We start from the raw sequence: 11,299 nt of genomic DNA, 5'->3' as shown, positions 1-11,299 counted from the left end.
CTACCCTTCATTCGATCCCTGCGAAACCTTACATTTCAGCAGGATAATGCACGACCGCATGTTGCAGGTCTTGTACGGGCCTTTCTGGATACAGAAAATGTTCGACTGCTGCCCTGCCCAGCACATACTCCAGATCTCTCACCAACTGAAAAGGCCTGGTCTATGGTGGCCGAGCACCTGTCTCGTCACAATACGCCGGTCACTGCTCTTGCTGAACAGTGGTATCGTGTTGAAGCTGCATGGGCAGCTGTACTTGCACCCGCCATCCAATCTCTGTTTTACTCAATGCCCAGGCGTGTCAAGGCCGTTATTACGGCCAGAAGTGGTTGTTCTGAGTACTGATTTCTCAGGATATATGCACCCAAATTGCGTGAAAATGTAATCGCTTGTCAGTTCTAGTATAATATATTTGTCCAATGAATACCCGTTTATCATCTGCATTTCTTCTTGGTGTAGCAATTTTAATGGCCAGTAGTGTATTTATCCTCGCACCGTTTCTCGAGCGACCACGTGTTGTTTTTTTTTTTATTTTGGATCCTGGGATCATACTTTCGCACGAAGTACGTAGTTAATACAGCTTCGTTCACGGAAAAACAAGTTCCCTACCTTGACTACGCGAATCACGACGAATTATTTTTCGTAGCCAAGCGCAAACTATAATTACACGCAACCTAGCACAGACGTCACACGCAGCCTAACACATTTACTGTCACACCCAATGTAATTTAAAATTCTCCAAAATACATGAATATATCACACAAAGAAAATTGCCCCCAAAATCACAAAAATAAAACCACAAAGCAACGCGGTATATGCAACGCAGTATTTGCAACGCTGATTATTCACAAATTGGAATTGTGACACCGGTGGAAATTTAATCATTTAATAGTACATCCTAGCAATCTCACAGCATCACAAAAGAGTTCCTAATTTGAACGAGATCCTAGGCTAAAGGGTCGTCTTTATGCATAATATCTGCTTTCCGCAAAGACTTGGCAGACATCCTCAACTTGAAAATGGCACCTGTATTTTTTGTGAAAGATGCCTGCGACCGTTTGCATGAGCAAATATCACTACAAAATTTCTGATTATTGGTCAACTTGGTTAACTTTAAGCTGAAAGTTTGAATAACTTAACTGGAATGGTAACGGAAATAAGACGTTGCTGTGAGACAAAGAATTCTATGTTAAAACATTTTATTTTATTAAATCATGAAGCCAGCCTTAGTGGCCGAGCGGTTGTAGGCGCTACAGTCTGGAACCGCACGACCGCTACGGTCGCAGGTTCGAATCCCTCCTCGGGCATGGATGTGTGTGACGTCCTTAGGTTAGTTAGGTTTAAGTAGTTCTAAGTTCTAGGGGACTGATGACCTCAAAAGTTGAGTCCCATAGTGCTCAGAGCCATTTGAACCATTTTTAAATCATGAAAATAACTCCTTGATCACTCACTTTACTTAATGGTACGGTTATATGGAATGCTGGCCCGTCATCAGTGATACAAAAAAAGTAGCAATTTTATGCAACCTGACTATACGTTCTAACGATGATGACTATAGGAACCATCACGCAGAGCGTCTATACTCACCAGAGTCTCAGCAGGGAATGCCTAATCGTCTCTTCCATGGAGGTATAAGGAGGGAAGATGGCACTATGGCCGTCTGCTGTACGTCTGTTTGAAGCCGGTGGGCCGCCATGTTTGATTGGTCAAAACAGTGACAGAGCTCTTGTTAGAATTGCGTGTTCTTCATATTTAACGTTATGTCTGCGAAATAATTTCAGATGATGAGTGTTACAATGTTTACATGCATAACACAACGTCAGAATAGCTTTTTCAGGTGTTTTCGTTTTGTTTTTAATGCGTTTTTGCCCCAGCAATACAACTGATTTGGTCTCGTTAACTTAAGTGTTTCTTTTGGATACGAACTTCGAATGATGAAAAATAACAGTGTACAAAGCTCTTTTCAAACTCAAATCACCTTTTACTGTATTTGTGTCGATGTAAACTGAAAGCAGAACCCGAAAGCTATGCTAGTTTACATACCGGATGATATTTCTTACTCGTTTACACACTTATACAAAATTTCATTTGTCAATACAAACATCGTTTGTGCTTTGTCAAGAAAAATAAGCATATGAATCCACAGAGCCCTACGAGCTTTATTGATCGGAAATCTGAAATAAAATAAGTAGAAAACAGTTTCACAAAACGTAAACAAGGCCGCACATCTCACGAATATAAACGACAATATTTTACGAACGGGGCCACTTACGCGTGGAACGTGATTCCTTTTAACTTGGTAGCACTATTCCAACGGTTAGTACACCCGTAAACAACGCAAACCGGCATTTTAAAATGAAAAAACCTTCAGCAGCTCTACACAGTAGCACAATCGGAAACGAGTCTTCTGACCAAACTGCAATGGTGGAGCTCGGTTTCTGTCGGCTTCAAGTTTGTGACGTCATGGCATCTCCCCTCCTTATACCTCCATGGTCTCTTCTCGTCGGGAGTCCACACACGGTGGCCGGAAGGGCTCAGAGAGTCTGCACAGCGGCTGTTTGCCAACCTAACGGGGCCTGCTAACGCGCGGGGAACTTACGTCTCTCTGGTCCAGTGCAGTCGCACTCTACTTGATACAATGGTTGGCTAAACTGCATCTCCACATTCAGAGAACTCACAGCAGACAGCCCACGTATACGTCAGCAGATGACTCGCATTCACATTTGCAGACTATACTAAGAGTGATAATACAACATAATTCCGGATTAAAATTCCCTGAGTGTCGGAAGGGCACCCAGATGTGTTTTGAACACGTGACTCTTGTAACAATCTATGTAGCGGCTCACATGAAGCAGTTATAATATACAACCGTTCTCTCGACGGAAGATTCGTACCCAACGACTGGAATGTTGCACAGGTCACGTCAATATTCGAGAAAGGCAATAGAAGTAATCCAGTAAATTACAGGCCCATATCATTAACGTCTATGTGCAGCAGGATTTTGGAACATATATTTGTGTTCGAACATTATGAATTACCTCTAAGAGAACGGTCTATTGATACACAGTCAACATGAATTTAAAAATATCGTATCTGTGAAACATAACTAGCTCTTTACACGATATGTTGAGTGCTGTCGACAAAGGATCTCATATGTATTCCGTATTTCTAGCTTTTCAGAAGGCTTTTGACACCGTTCCTCACAAGCAGCTTGTAATCAAAATGGAATATCGTCTCAGTTATGCGACTGGATTCGTGAACCAAAGAGGTGACAGTTCGCAGCAATTGACGGAAAGTCATCTAGTAAAACAGAAGCGACTTCTGACGTTCCCCATGGTAGCGTTATAGGCCCTGTGCCCTTCCTTATTTATATAAACGATATGGGAGACAATAGGGGCAACAGTCTTAGGTTGTTTGCAGGTGATGCTGTCATTTATGGTCTAGTCATTAGAAGATCGAAACTAATTCCAAATCTATTTAGATAAGATATCTGCATGATGCGACCTTTGGAAATTGGCTCTTAATAATGAAAAGTGTGAGCTCATCCACTTGAGTTCTCAAAGGGATCCGTTAAATTTCGCTTACACGGTAAATTAATCAAATCTAAAGGCCGTAAATTTAACTAAATATTTATGAATTACAATTACGAATAACGTAAATTAGGAAGAACACATAGAAAGTGTTGTGGGGAAGGCGAACCCAAGACTGCGTTTTATTGGCAGAACACTTAGAAGTTGTAACAGATCTACTAAAGAGATATCTTACACTACCTTTGTCCGTCCTCTTTTGGAGTACTGCTCCACCATATAGGATTAACGGAGTACATCGAGAAATTTCAGAGAAGGGCAGCACGTTTTGTGTTATTAAGGAAAGGGGGGAAGAATGTAAGAGACATGATACACGAATTGGAGTGGACATCATTAAATCAAAGGCGTTTCTCGTTGTGGTGGGATCTTCTCACAAAATTTCAATCGCCAACTTTTTCCTCCGAAAGCGGAAATATTTTGTTGATGCCGGCCTGCATAGGGAGAAGCGATCATCATAATAAAATAAGGGAAATCAGAGTTTGCACGGAAAGATATAGTTGTTCGTTTTTTCCGCGAGCTTTTCGAGAGTGGAATAATAGAGAATTGTTGTGAAAGTTGTTGAATGAATCCTTTGTGAGGAAGTCAAGTGTGATTTGTAGAGTAGCCATGTAGATGTAGATGAAGTGGAAGATATAATAATGAAATACTGAGTCATGGAAAAAAAATCGGTTAAGAAAATTACTCACGTAAAGCGAGATATGGGGGTTCAAGTACCAGTCCGGCACAAATTTTCATTGTCGTCATTGTAATATGCAGCCGAAGGTGATTCATATTCGCAACTGCGAATATATTTCCTGTATTTCTTGGCAGCCGTAGTCGCTGAAGTGCCTGTTCCTTCACTCATGCATACAAGTCCGAAGGAACGCTGCATCATACTTCTTAACAACACAGTCACTGCTATTTCGCATTTATTCGCCAATACCAGGAGATCGACGCTCAATAAATATGTCCTTCCTGAACGGGTATATACGTAGCGTACATGAGAAGGTTGTGACATATGGACGATGACTTGTGGAAGTTTGGGTATGGACGAAAGTCGTGTTCGGATGGTTGAAGTGGTAAAGGCGACCGTTGGCATACAGCAGGAAATCCAGTTTCGAGTCCGGGTCGGGCACAAATTTCCAATGTCGTCGTTCCAATATGCAGTCGAAGGCGGATCATGTTCGCATTTGCAAATACATTTGTTGTATTTCTTTACGGCTGTAGTCGCTGCAATGTCTTTTCTTTCTGACACGCATGCAAGTCCGAAGTAATGTTGCATTGTACTTCTTAAACACACAGACACTGCTATTTCGTACTTATTCGCCAATACCAGGCCTCGACTCTTAATAAATATGTCCTTCATGGAGAGAAATATAAGTAACGTAAGAGAGCATATTGTGACTCGTGGACGAAGATATACGGAAGTTTGGGCGTTTGTGTAATTTGTGCTCGCGTGGCAGAAGCAGTTAACGTGATCTCTGACATAAAGTGCGAAGCTGGGTTCGAGTCCTGCTCCGGCACAAAGTTTCATTGTCGTCATTCCAATATCGAGACGAAAGTGGCTCATATTCGCAACTACGAATACACTTACTGTATCTCTTGACTGTTGTAGTCGCTGCAGTGGCAGTTCCCTCATACATGCATACATGTCTGAGGGAACATTGCAACGTAGTTCTTCGCCTTCACTAGTACCAATTTAGAAGATACTAGACAAAGGAAGACGGAAGAACCAAAAAAACTTCTAGTTTACGACAGACACACATTATGCACGCTCTAGCAATGATGATAGATATTACGAGGGTCTTCGATAACTGTGGTAGTCGCCTTTCTTTGGTTACCCGAGACAGTGTCAAAAGGAGCTGAACATCTGTCTAAGAGACTTTTTCCTCGGAAGACAACAATCTTTAGTGTGCTGAGGACACGAAATGTCGAAGGGCATTACGACAGGTTGTCCTCAAGGGTCAGTGTCCGGTACAGAGTTTGGGATGTGGCATTGAGGCCTACATTACGGTAGTTACATGATAGCGGTAACGTAAGCGGACCTGCAGCATTTAAAGATGACGTGTTTTCGTCGTAAGGTGAGCCTCTATAAGATTTATAGAAAAAGGTTACAATTCTGAGTTCCATGAACCTGGAGGATGAAAGTGAAGAGTCAAATTGTGACGATCATCTCATAAAAGAATATACCTTCGGCTGAAAGGGGACCTATCAAGGCAATTTCGACTTCCCTTGAAAGCACTCACAGTATAACACGAAACTATGTTAGTTTCAGGTTTGGGATACGATACGAGCTTGTGAAGCCAGGTTTAGATCTCAAAAGAGTAAAATGAGGTGAGTTACGGAGTTTAACTGGCGCCTACTAACCATCCTAACCATGCATTGAGGGTAATTCTGGGAAAATGCCTGATGAACCTGGAAATCCGGTAAAGAGGAGATCTACATCTGTGAAAGAAAAGCGATGAAACGAATGTAAGTCACATGCTTAGAACTCAGGCCATTACCGAAAAATTAACACACTATCGCATTATAAAATCAATGTGACCCTGCTACACAGGTGGGGGAACATCTTAATTTCTCCCTAACATCAGCGAGATACTACACTCCTGGAAATGGAAAAAAGAACACATTGACACCGGTGTGTCAGACCCACCATACTTGCTCCGGACACTGCGAGAGGGCTGTACAAGCAATGATCACACGCACGGCACAGCGGACACACCAGGAACCGCGGTGTTGGCCGTCGAATGGCGCTAGCTGCGCAGCATTTGTGCACCGCCGCCGTCAGTGTCAGCCAGTTTGCCGTGGCATACGGAGCTCCATCGCAGTCTTTAACACTGGTAGCATGCCGCGACAGCGTGGACGTGAACCGTATGTGCAGTTGACGGACTTTGAGCGAGGGCGTATAGTGGGCATGCGGGAGGCCGGGTGGACGTACCGCCGAATTGCTCAACACGTGGGGCGTGAGGTCTCCACAGTACATCGATGTTGTCGCCAGTGGTCGGCGGAAGGTGCACGTGCCCGTCGACCTGGGACCGGACCGCAGCGACGCACGGATGCACGCCAAGACCGTAGGATCCTACGCAGTGCCGTAGGGGACCGCACCGCCACTTCCCAGCAAATTAGGGACACTGTACTGAATAGTGCACGGTACATCCAAACCGTCATCGAACCCATCGTTCTACCATTCCTAGACCGGCAAGGGAACTAGCTGTTCCAACAGGACAATGCACGTCCGCATGTATCCCGTGCCACCCAACGTGCTCTAGAAGGTGTAAGTCAACTACCCTGGCCAGCAAGATCTCCGGATCTGTCCCCCATTGAGCATGTTTGGGACTGGATGAAGCGTCGTCTCACGCGGTCTGCACGTCCAGCACGAACGCTGGTCCAACTGAGGCGCCAGGTGGAAATGGCATGGCAAGCCGTTCCACAGGACTACATCCAGCATCTCTACGATCGTCTCCATGGGAGAATAGCAGCCTGCATTGCTGCGAAAGGTGGATATACACTGTACTAGTGCCGACATTGTGCATGCTCTGTTGCCTGTGTCTATGTGCCTGTGGTTCTGTCAGTGTGATCATGTGATGTATCTGACCCCAGGAATGTGTCAATAAAGTTTCCCCTTCCTGGGACAATGAATTCACGGTGTTCTTATTTCAATTTCCAGGAGTGTAAGAATGAGATTGTTTAAGTTGTCGAGCACACTGATAACTGACAGCAAATAAAAAAATTTTAAGAAAACTGATCAGTGACAGCTGCAGCTCCGCAGAGTTAGCACTTGAGAGTACACGTTTTTGATTTGTGGTCACGGTCGGCGGGCAGGAAAGACAATGTATGCCGAAGCAGCAACTAGGAACGAGTCGCTCTGGTACTTCTTTGTCGATACTGCAACTGCTGTATACAGGAAGTCCAGGAACGAATTCAAAACACATTCAACCACACGTCAGCATTTTAGGACTACTGTAATCCTAAAGAATAAACTAATTAAAGAAGTTACAATACAGGGCGCTTCAAAAGATTAATTCGAATTCACAAAACTATAGATTCCGCATGAAGTAAGATAGAATCTTGTGGTGGTATTTTAACTTACTCAAGGGGAACTTTAACTTACACAACCATCCGTTTTGCAATGATATCTCTTTCTCATGCATTTACAAACAAACTTTTGATCTTTTCTTCAGTTACGTTTATGATGGAAGCTATCGTTTAGCTCTCATAGATGTTCTATGTACCCTCCACCAGGCACCCGACAAAAATCCAGCAGATAATCAAACTCGTCTCATGCTTTCGGTGAGCATGTCTGCAGTTACCGCATTCGCTACTGTTGCTGTGAGGGGTCACAGCTGACAAACTTGTGGGAAGGCAAGGCACATAGACGTAGTCTTTCACAAAGCACCAGAAACAGAAATCACTTTCCGTGAGATCAGGCGACCTTGGAGGCCAGCGGTGCAACTAGAGATCTATATGCCCTTTGCTAAAGTTGTAAAACCACGGTAGGCTACCGTAGACTACAGTAAGTAAGTATAGAATACGGTAGTTTACCCAGTAGCTTTGGCCAGTTAAGATCGTTACCACGTTACTTGTACGTTAGGTGTGTTGCATACCTATATGGCGTTTCCTTATTTCAATTGTTTTGTTCACGTATGCTTTCAGTGTCTTGCAAGGTTCCCCTAGAAACAAGAAGTGATGAACTGTTTAGAAACTGAGAGTGGAAATATAAAGAGCTCTGTAACCTACGGAACATTTTTGTTTTACATAGTTATTATCATGTCTGTTACTTAAAATGTGAATTTGTCGATGTTGAAGCAAGGTTTTATTCGAAAATCTTTGATTTGTAACGTTAAACAGAGGGATGCTTTTGAAAAACAAAAGCAATACAGGTTTATCATATAGCGCAAAAAACGAAATTTCCTCAAAAACCGTAACATTTTTAAAAAGATGCAAAACAAAAGCTTATTAGACATTGCTTCAATACTTAGCCGAGCTTATATAAAATATGTCTCCGTTATTGCTAAACAACTATCGCACTTATCAGTTATAACAGGAAACTCTTGCCTTTGATCATGATGAAGAACACTCGATTGAGTACTAAATAACAACAGTAATTATATATATTTTTTTTGTGTTTGTGCGTGTAAGCTGTACTTGCATCAGATATAATTGTTTTGGTTAGATAAAAACGCGGACGTTACGAGGGCAGCTTTTTTTTCTTACTTTTACAGTGCAATTTGCGTCTTGTAAGGATATAAAATACACAATGGACTAACATCGAACGATGTGCGATTCTACTTATGTGCAAAACAAACAAAAAACATATCCTCTTTCAAACATTCATGTTTCTTTCCCTATCAATGCTACCAATGCTACCGGTAATCCTACCACTTACTACGTCATTTATTGTACTGTACCATAACTACAGAACCGTAGTTTTGCAGAAATAGCTCTATTTGTAACTGAATCACACCTGGTGAAAAGAAAAACAAAAATGACTTTTGTTGCTGTGTTATCGCCACCTCGACCCGAGCGACGATGAACAATGAAGGAACGAGCGAGCAGGCTACTGTACCAGGGAGACTACGGCAATCACATGAACAGGCAACATACAACTGGCTCCCAGGTAAACGTATGCTTTCGATGAGTAAGTTATAAGTTATCCCATTTTTCTATCTTCATACATGTAGAAGATGTCATTTCGAAAAATCAGACGAATCTTTTTGAAACACTGCACATGAGCTTCATTCCACTACAAATATTTTAAATTTTTTCGTACAGTATAATAGTAAGTAATCGCAACTCGAGTGTATTACTAATACATTCGTTTTGTCTCAGTGAGCGCGGTTCCGTTAAATGTCAGATCTATATGGAACATTGAAGCCATGTGTTGCCCACTCGTAGAGTTTCGGAATAAATTTTCGTGGTACCATATCTCCAAAGTTACTTCTGAGAGTGCATATGTCTCCCACGTGTCATTCCATATCGCATAATTGCATAAAAGGAACAAACAGAGGATGAAATTACAATGAAATGAACACTCTTAGCTGCTTACAGGCGTTGACATACGTCAACGGGGACAGATGGAAAGGTGTGCCCCCACCGGGATTCGAACCCGGGATCTCCTGCTTATCTGGCAGACGCTCTATCCATCTGAGCCACCGAGGACACAGAGGATACCGCGACTGCAGGGATTTATCTCTGGCACGCCTTCCGCGAAACCCACATTCTAAACGTATTGTCCCGCACTACATTCGTAGTGCCCCCGCCCATTATACTCATTACTCGCGGCGCGTTGCCGATTCCCGTAAGAGTTCGGTGAGCCTTAACTATACACAGGGTTATTACAAATGATTGAAGCGATTTCACAGCTCTACAATAACTTTATTATTTGAGATGTTTTCACAATGCTTTGCACACACATACAAAACTCAAAAAGTTTTTTTAGGCATTCACAAATGTTCGATATGTGCCCCTTTAGTGATTCGGCAGACATCAAGCCGATAATCAAGTTCCTCCCACACTCGGCGCAGCATGTCCCTATCAATGAGTTCGAAATCATTGTTGATGCGAGCTCGCAGTTCTGGCACGTTTCTTGGTAGAGGAGGTTTAAACACTGAATCTTTCACATCACTATGCGTGAAACTTGCCCACACGCGTTCAACCGTTTCTTCGCTCACTGCAGGCCGACCCGTTGATTTCCCCTTACAGAGGCATCCAGAAGCTTTAAACTGCGCATACCATCGCCGAATGGAGTTAGCAGTTGGTGGATCTTTGTTGAACTTCGTCCTGAAGTGTCGTTGCACTGTTAAGACTGACTGATGTGAGTGCATTTCAAGCACGACATACGCTTTCTCGGCTCCTGTCGCCATTTTGTCTCACTGTGCTCTCGAGCGCTCTGGCGGCAGAAACCTGAAGTGCGGCTTCAGCCGAACAAAACTTTATGAGTTTTTCTACGTATCTGTAGCGTGTCGTGACCATATGTCAATGAATGGAGCTACAGTGAATTTATGAAATCGCTTCAATCATTTGTAATAGCCCTGTATATTTACTAAGATGGTATCTGTTCTTTCGGACATGTCCGAAAGAACAGATACCATCTTAGTAAATATAAACAGAGGATTTCATCAGACTGCTGTCATAGATACAACCCTTTACTTAATGAAAGCCAAAAGCAGAAGAAATAAAAATGATTGGGATATTTATCTCTGCTGTTATTATTTACTTTATTAACTAAGTGCCCCCCTTCTAACAGCCGTGTACCGCAAGTCTGTAGAGGAACGGAAGGTTCCAAATGATTGGAAAAGAGCACAGGTAGTCCCAGTCTTCAAGAAGGGTCGTCGAGCAGATGCGCAAAACTATAGACCTGTATCTCTGACGTCGATCTGTTGTAGAATTTTAGAACATGTTTTTTGCTCGCGTATCATGTCGTTTTTGGAAACCCAGAATCTACTCTGTAGGAATCAACATGGATTCCGGAAACAGCGATCGTGTGAGACCCAACTCGCATTATTTGTTCATGAGACCCAGAAAATATTAGATACAGGCTCCAAGGTAGATACTATTTTCCTTGACTTCCGGAAGGCATTCGATACAGTTCCGCACTGTCGCCTGATAAACAAAGTAAGAGCCTACGGAATATCAGACCAGCTGTGTGACTGGATTGAAGAGTTTTTAGCAAACAGAACACAGCATGTTGTTATCAATGGAGAGACGTCTACAGACGTTAAGGTAACCTCTGGCGT

General features: G+C 42.9%; 1 non-coding gene across 1 annotated transcript; it reads right to left on the bottom strand.

The window, feature by feature from the left end:
• Window positions 1-9,648: 9,648 nt before the first annotated feature.
• Trnai-gau (transfer RNA isoleucine (anticodon GAU)) lies at window positions 9,649-9,723 on the bottom strand. The gene has a single exon. It is a non-coding gene; the product is annotated as a tRNA-Ile (tRNA).
• Between the last annotated feature and the right edge of the window lie 1,576 nt (window positions 9,724-11,299).

This window comes from Schistocerca cancellata, chromosome 4 (genome assembly GCF_023864275.1).
Source record: "Schistocerca cancellata isolate TAMUIC-IGC-003103 chromosome 4, iqSchCanc2.1, whole genome shotgun sequence".
In the NCBI taxonomy this organism is placed as follows: domain Eukaryota; kingdom Metazoa; phylum Arthropoda; class Insecta; order Orthoptera; family Acrididae; genus Schistocerca; species Schistocerca cancellata.
This window is presented reverse-complemented; position numbering and strand designations above follow the sequence as displayed.